The sequence below is a fragment of the Lycium barbarum genome, chromosome 2 (genome assembly GCF_019175385.1).
Source record: "Lycium barbarum isolate Lr01 chromosome 2, ASM1917538v2, whole genome shotgun sequence".
Classification (NCBI taxonomy): Eukaryota; Viridiplantae; Streptophyta; class Magnoliopsida; order Solanales; family Solanaceae; genus Lycium; species Lycium barbarum.
Genome location: NC_083338.1, coordinates 62,455,323 through 62,464,425, shown reverse-complemented (window position 1 = coordinate 62,464,425; position 9,103 = coordinate 62,455,323).

The window sequence follows — 9,103 nt, the reverse complement described above, 5'->3', positions numbered from 1 at the left end:
ATGTTCTGCGATAGCCTTATCGGCTTCCCCGCGTTATATCTTTTTTATTTGTGGTAATTAGTAACGCCAATTGCCTTCTATATCTGTATATTATGTTTATATGCTAGTTTGGGTTGTTTGGTACGTACGGGTGTCCAGTACGGACACTAGTCGCGGCCCACGAGGTTGGGTCGTGACAAGTTTCATTTTGGTTGAATCTGCAATAACTTGGTTTTAGATGTTTGGTGATAGTTCATCACTATGCCACTTTCTTGCATTAACACTTCTTCAAAAAGTTTTGAACTTGTCTCATGAATAATGTGCCTGCTTGAAACTGCTTGGTTTTTCCTCCTGTGCCTGTTGAATTACTCCGTGACACTCTTGCTTTGGATTTGTTGATAGCTGGCCTTAAAACTATGTATAATAGAGAGTTTTTGACTGTTTGTTTAGTCCTAATTGATAACTAAATACTTAAGTTTGAACTGTGGCATTTACTGGGTAGATTTGAAGTTTTCTGTGTGGTTCAATTGTGGTATTCGAAGGTTGATATTAGCTAAGTATATAGCGTATATTGAGGTGTATAGAGGGTATGCCCTTCATGAGTTTTGCTCTCTATTTTAGTACGTATATCAATGGTATATCAGGTATATCGTAGCCTGACACTTAGAACATTTTAGAAGAAGATGTTTTAGGCCACAATTTTGGGCCTGTCCTTAGTTTTGGCTGTCACGACCCAACCAAAGGGCCATGACGGGCACCCGGAGCTAATCTACCGAGCACCACTGAACAAACATCTAATACTTATTTCTAGGTGGGCCACAAGCTAGCTCATGGGCGTGATAATCTGTAAGGGCATATATCACAAGATAATGACATATCGCTATATAGTTGTTAAAAATTATGCCCATAAACATAAGCCAACAAAGATGCCAAAATATAATACAACAATATGAACTGATAACGATATGGGAATTAATGCTATACACATTTGTCTATGAGCTTCTATATAGAATACAGGAATCCATGAAGATGAGGCAGGACTCCGCTATGCCCAAGTATATATATACACAAGAGTAGTACCAATAAACTACAGCTCTGAAGCAACTGGAGCGCTTTTGAAATTCTGCTGATGAAGCTCCTAGGGGTCAGATCCGTCACCCTGCTTTCCTGCGGGCATGAACGCAGGGTCCACAAGAAGGGATGTTAGTACGAATACTGTACCGAGTATGTAAGTGTTACACCTCGAAATTTCAGATTGTTGCTTGGTAAATAGACTAATGCAAGTCAAGGTGTATATGGTGTCCCTATAAGTAAAAAGGGATACTTAAGAACTCTAATTTAGATTTCCAAAGACACTTGAGGAGTGAAAGGTGAGCTCGTGGAGAAATTTAAGGCAGAGAGTGCCTTATCCCGTGTACAAATGTACTAGCAGGTGTGTCTGGAAATTTACGGGCCTATAAGTTGAACGAATCAAATCGCTAAATCTGAACTAATCGGGAAAGTCTGTAGGCACCAGTCACGGTCAACGAGCCGTCGACATGTCGACGGACCGTCGATGTGTACCGTCCCTGCGCTTCTGCAATCAGATATTAGTAGGTATGAGCCGACAGAGCCTGTTGACGGACCATCGACATGTCGACAGGTCGTCGACTCGCTCGTCGAACTGACTCTCTGGAATTTTCTGGTTTCAGCTATAAATAGACGAAGCAAGCTCTTATTTTTCAGATTTTGCTTTCTCTTTAAGTCGTGGAAGCTCTAGAATATTATCTCATCATATTATCATGTATCCAATGTAAATCAAGGATTAAACACCAAGGATTAGTAAAAATCAAGTGTATGAATGCTCACTAGGGTTTGTAGAGGTCAAGAAACCCTTTTGTGTTGAAGTAAGGTTTTCTCCAAGTGGTGTATTCTCATCCAAAGTCCATTCCTACATCATCAAAGGTAATTTTTATGTTCAAGTCATGTTATTAAGAGTATTGAGAGGTTAAAAGACTTAGATTATGAAAGGGAGGAGGATATGGAGTGCCAATATGAAAATAGTAATATTCTTGAATTATGATTTGACTTAAATTATAGTTCTTGACATGCTGTGAGTATGATCTTGCTGTAAATGATATAAATGATGTTAAAGAAGCATTATATGAGGATGAATGTGGTGTTGTATTATAGATATGGTTATGGATGACTTTGAAATAGAATTATGAGAATTGAATGATGTATAGCTTGGTAAAGATCATTGATTTCGATATTATGGAGGTTTCTATTGCTATTTGGGAATTGTTTCAGTTGCAGAAGGTTGTTGAAACAAAGGGGATATTTCCCAATTTTCTTTAGCTCTCAGTCCCTCTAGCTTAAGCTTAAGTATTTTTTCAATTATCTAATCTTAGTACAAATTCTCTTGAAGGTAGAATCGCAAGCTTGAGAGGCACGCAATTAGATGATAGAGTTGAAGAGATACAAAGGTATGTAAGGCTAGCCCTTCCGGCAAAGGCATGATTCTTATATATATATTGTAACTCTTTTCCGGTAATTCCCATGACCTTCTTGCATTCCAAAACATGAAAGTTAAAGAGTATTAAAAGTTTCCTACGAGATATAGATGAAATATGTTCCACGATAATGAGATGATGCTATTATGATATTAATTATCCATACACGATTCCTTTTTACTATTCATTGTTCATAGCCTCACCTTATAGTGCTAGTTCCTCCAAGGTTGTCACGACTCGGCTAGGGGTCCATGACGGGTACCCAGATCTGAATACCGAGCACCACTCATTAGGCTAATCATCATACCCAATGTCACACCCTAACCTTATTAGGGTGTGATGGGCACCCGACCCCACATACGGAGCCGAGCGAACCCGCAGACTCTGATTACACACCTAATTCCTTAGGATCCAGAAAATCAAATACGAGTAAAATACATATTAAACAGTCAAATTTTTTTCCTCTTACCGTTCACGATTAAACAAAAATCTGTAATCATATGGAATTTACTACATGACACAAAATGACGTATCGGCTGATGGAGCCGCTTACAGACTGACAACCATTACCCACAACGCTGTCTGCAAAGTCTCTAATACTGATCAGACATCACAGCATACATACTCTGACTCGGCAGCACTCCTGGAGGAAATGGAGCCGCCAGTCCACTGGATCATCTTCAGCTAACCTCATCTATTCATCTGTGGGTACCTGCGCGGCATGAAACGCAGCCCCCGAAGAACAGGGGGTCAGTACGGAGTATGTACTGAGTATGTAAGGCATGAGTACAGAAAACGGAACCATGACTGAAACAAATAAAACAACGTACAAATACCTTATCCAGAATATCAGACACTTATTATCCTTTTTCTTCCAGACACAAACCATACTTACTTATGTCGCATGTCAGACGGATCGCGGAATGTACAGAGTGCTCAGATGATGTCCTATAGCAGACGGAATACAGAACATACGGAATGTCGGAATGCCTACTTTCCAAACACAAGTCATGCATATCAGAATCGGATATCATATCATATACGCGGTAACCCCGGGGACATGTACCACGCCGGGAAACCGGACACATCACATCATGCATACGGTAACCTCGGGGACAAATAACACACCGAGGAATCGGTGAACGATGCCAAGGAATGCGCACGATAACATAGGAACGTGGTTGCCACTCCTGCCTTTGGCGCCATAACACATCATACTCCAGAAGATTTTCTCCGATCTCCGTCACACATCATAACATAACCACGGTACCCGGGGGCGGACAGATAACACAGCACCCCGAGCCCGGACACATCATACTTCGTAATATATTCTCGGTAACCGGGCACGGACATGTAACACAGTACCCCAGAACCAGACACATCATACTTCGGAATTCATATATGGAACCCGGCCCTCAACAAAGGACTCAACGAACCATCCGCACGATACATACCGGCCCGGGACTCGGTGAAGGGAGTCATAACATATGCACGAGCAGAATAGTGAGAAACCAAATGCACATAACTCAGACTCAATAGATTAATCAAACGTATTCTCAGAATGTTCATAACAGATTACTTATTACAGAATACTTATGTCAAATTACTTTTATCAGAATATTTCTATCAAAGTACTTAAATCGCTTTTACTCAATCAGAATACATGTTTCAAATTACTTGTAGCATAATCTCTCATATCAGAACACTTATACCAAATACTCTCATCAGGATAGTTATGTCAAAATGTTCAGACCAACATACTTATATCAGGATACGGCTGTCAGATTGCTTAAGTCAGGATTCACTTATCCAGATTATTAGTTACCTACCTTAGGGAGGACATACAGATCACAAACAGACTCAGAATCACAAAATGGAATAACCCAAGGTACACATCAGTATCATACCCTACATGGCTCTAAGACATGCCAAAAGAATAAAAGGGTAAGCCTTACATACCTGTGCCGCGACCAACTGGCTACGCTCATTTGTGCAACTTGTTAGTCTTCATTCAAATGAACTCATCCATTCGCTAGATTCATTATCACATACTTGCCTTAACCTTTCAAACACATTCACTTATATTCTGCCGGAATTTCGGCAGCACCTCCCCTGTAATTGCACCATCCCTGAGAATACGGCTCGGCCCCAAATCAACAACAACAACCCGGGAATTTGACCCGGCCACAATATCAACAACATTGACAGCAAACATTCTAACAACATCGACCATTAATGTAAACGCACTTTAATATCAACAACCTTCTTTCGCAATATGCGACATTCCAATTACGTTCAAATCAAGATATATAATCAATCCAAAACCTTTCAAACATGATTCCATAACATTTCCAACAATCCACAAAATTGTCCAACACAACCCGACTCGAAACATAAGGCAACCCGAAACCTTCCAAGTCCAAGGAACTATCAACAACACATGTCTTTTCCTCCAAATTCATAAACCGTACCAACAATCTATACATTAGCAACATTATTTTCATCAACACAAAGGACCATATGAAAATCACATTAGCCTCCAAATCAGCCCACACGATTACAACTTCAATTTTGAGTCCTTAAACCTTCACTTTACATCATAAAGTCCACAACAACATCAACCAAACACTAGATAAGGTTAATTCATTTCCTAACATACAAAGCAGCCCATATTTGGGCCAACATCACAACACACCCATCCCATGATTTCATTCATTTTCTGTCCATTACAACACCACATAATCATGCTAAACACATTTAATTCATTATTCCTACACATTATATACAACACACGGCCAAGCAACACTTCACACGGCTCAACTTGAACATGCAGTATTTCATGAATTCCCATCATTTCTACATTCAATAACATACATAAACCATTCATAACACATAAAAGAGAAGGTTAAACCTCACCTCCTTCTTCACCCTTTTCCTCTCGGCTAGCTTGATAAAACGCGACAACGAGCGGTTTTCTTGTTCTAACAACTACTTCACGTTGACGAGGACCTTCCGATCACTCTAAATGCAAGAAGAAAAATATTTTTCTCCATCAACTTCCCATGGCTCATTTTTGAGAGCCATGGCCGAACCCTTATGCTCTCTTCTCTCTATATTTTTTTTTCTTTCCTCCACTCTTTTCTCTTAAGAATATGACTACACACACACATATATATATAGTTATTCAAGTCATGTGAGGGACACATGCCCCCCCCCCCTTCTCTAGATTTTTCTTTTCTTTTCTCCTTTCTTTTTCTAGAATTTTCTTTTTCTTTATTCTTTTCTCCTTTTTCTTTTCGGCCACATGGCCATTTTAGGGAATTTTCAAGACTTGTATAAAATTCCCATTTCGCCCCTCGGCTTTCTTCAAAATTACCATTTTGCCCCTAGCCTTCCACATTACCTCCGCGACCCATTTTGCGAATTTCTCTTTTTGCCCTTAACCTCTCACAATACTTCCATACTAATAATAGTCATAAATAATATTTTCAACAACTCGTATATAAAAAATTTTTGAAACATAGTCTTGTTCTTAACTTCTCCCCATTATCTTGGATTTTCCGAACATACGAAATATGGGCTATAACACCCAACCTGAACACATATGATCCCCAAGGCAATACATAAATATACAAAAGCCCTCACGGCTGCAAAAAATGATATACAAATATACAATGATATGTCCATGAGACAACTACTACCCATACGTACATATCTACGAGGACACATGCTCGTAGCATATCTTCTAAGGTCTGAATAGTGCGCTCGGCTTGCCCGTCGGTCTGTGGGTGGAACGCCGTGCTGAGCTTAACTCGAGTACCTAGACCTTCTTGAAAGGACTTCCAGAACTTGGCTGTGAACTGCGCCCCTCTATCCGTGATAATGGCCAAAGGAATACCATGAAGTCGTACAATCTCCTTGAGATACAATTTAGCATAGTCTTCCGCTGAATACGTAGTCCTGACGGGGAGAAAATGAGCTGCTTTTGTGAGCCTGTCCACGATCGCCCATATAGAATCATACTTCCCTCGCGTACGGGGTAATCCTACCACAAAATCCATATTAATTTCTTCCCATTTCCACGTAGGAATTTCCATTTCTTGCAATAAACCTCCTGGATTTTGATGGTCGGCTTTCACTTGCTGACAATTTGGACATTGGGCTACAAACCCTGCTATGTCTCGCTTCATGCCATCCCACCAATATAGCAACTTAAGGTCGTGATACATCTTGGTTGCACCTGGATGAATAGAATACCGGGAATGATGTGCTTCCTCTAAAATCCGTTGGCGTAAGTTTGCCACATCCGGTACACATAACTTGCCCCGATATCTAAGGACCCCTTCTATGGAAACTTCGAATGGAGACTTTTCTTTTTCGTGAGCTAGATCTCGATAATGGCTTAGCTGGGAATCCTCATATTGCCGTTCCTTCACTTCTAGATTCAATGATGAAACTATGGGGTCATTGATGCTGATACTTGCATCTCCTGAATCAGTCGCACGTACACCGAGACTTGCTAGTTGATGGAGCTCATGAACCATTTCTTGCTTTTCCGAAGGAACTCCACATAAACTACCCATCGATCGGCGGCTAAGTGCATCTGCCACTACATTTGCCTTCCCTGGATGATATAGAATGTTCACATCGTAATCCTTTAGTAATTCTAACCATCGCCTTTGCCGCAGGTTCAACTCCTTCTGTTTGAAAATATATTGGAGGCTTTTGTGATTCGTATAGATGTCAACACGTACACCATGCAAGTAGTGCCTCCATATTTTTAAGGCATGGATAACCGCGGCCAATTCGAGATCATGAGTCGGATAATTCTGTTCATGCCTTCGCAACTGTCTTGAGGCATATGCAATGACTCTCCCATGCTGCATCAATACGCATCCTATTCCCACACCGGAGGCATCACAATATACGACATAGCCATCGGACCCTTCCGGAAGTGTTAGCACTGGCGCTGAGGTCAACTTGTTTTTCAACTCTTGGAAACTACGCTCACAGGCATCATTCCACTGGAATTTAGCCAACTTCTGAGTTAACTTTGTCAATGGGGCTGAAATAGATGACAAGCCCTCTACAAATCTCCTGTAATATCCTGCTAACCCAAGAAAACTACGAACTTCCGTAGGTGTCGTAGGCCTTGGCCAAGTCTTCACAGCTTCTATTTTCTGAGTGTCGACTCGGATACCATCATCCGAAATAACATGACCTAGAAATGCCACGGATTTTAGCCAAAACTCGCACTTCGAAAACTTTGCATACAATTCCCGATCTCGAAGAACGCCAAGAACAATTCTTAGATGATCTGCATGTTCTGACTCTGTGCGAGAATATACCAGGATATCGTCGATAAACACTATCACAAAAAGATCCAAGAACGGCCTGAACACATTATTCATTAAATTCATGAACACCGCCGGGGCGTTTGTCAACCCAAACAACATCACTCAGAACTCGTAATGGCCGTACCTCGTTCTGACGGCTGTCTTGGGAATGTCTTCTTCTCTGATCCTCACTTGATGATAACCCGATCTTAGGCCTATCTTAGAAAACCACTTAGCACCTTGTAATTGATCGAACAAGTCGTCGATTCTGGGAAGGGGATATCTGTTCTTCACAGTCACCCTGTTCAACTGTCTATAATCGATACACATTCGTAGCGACCCATCTTTCTTTCGCACGAACAAGACCGGTGCTCCCCACGGTGATGAACTGGGTCTAATAAAACCCTTCTCGAGTAAGTCTTTCAACTGTGCCTTTAGCTCTTTCAACTCTGCTGGAGCCATTCGATAGGGAGGAATAGAAATAGGCTCGGTGTTGGGTACTACATCAATAGAAAAATCGATTTCCCTTTCTGGAGGAAGGCCTGGTAACTCGTCGGGAAACACATCTGGGAATTCATTCACTACCGGGACAGACTGGAAAGTTGGCACTTCCGCTTCCGTGTCATGAACCCGAACTAGATGACAAATATAACCCTTGGCTATCATCTTTCTCGCCTTAAGGTAGGAAATAAACCTACCCTTTGGGGAAACTGTATTACCCTTCCACTCTAGTATGGGCTCTCCCGGAAATTTGAATCGAACTACCTTTGTTCGGCAACAAACATTAGCATAGCATGACGTCAACCAGTCCATACCCATAATTACGTCGAAATCTATCATCTCAAGTTCAATCAAATCAGCCTTTGTCTGACGATCACGTATAATGACTACACAGTTCTTATATACTTGCCTCGCTATTACAGGATCACCAACCGGAGTGAATACTTCGAAAGGTTTAATTGGCTCGGGTCTCACCCCAACACAATCAGCGATATACGGAGTAATATATGATAAGGTAGAACCTGGATCAATCAGAGCATATACGTCATGGGAAAATATGGTCAGGGTACCTATGACAACATCTGGGGAAGACTCGAGATCCTGTCGCCCAGCTAAAGCATACACACGGGGATGAACAACACCTGAAGTAGATGCTCCCCCTCTACCTCTGCCTCTACCTGCTGTAGTCTGAGGAGTCTGTGTTGTCGAGCGTGCTGAAGAAGAACCCGCTGCTGAACCTGTAGGCTGAGTCCCAGCTCTATCTCTCGCTGAGGGGCAATCTCGCATCATGTGACC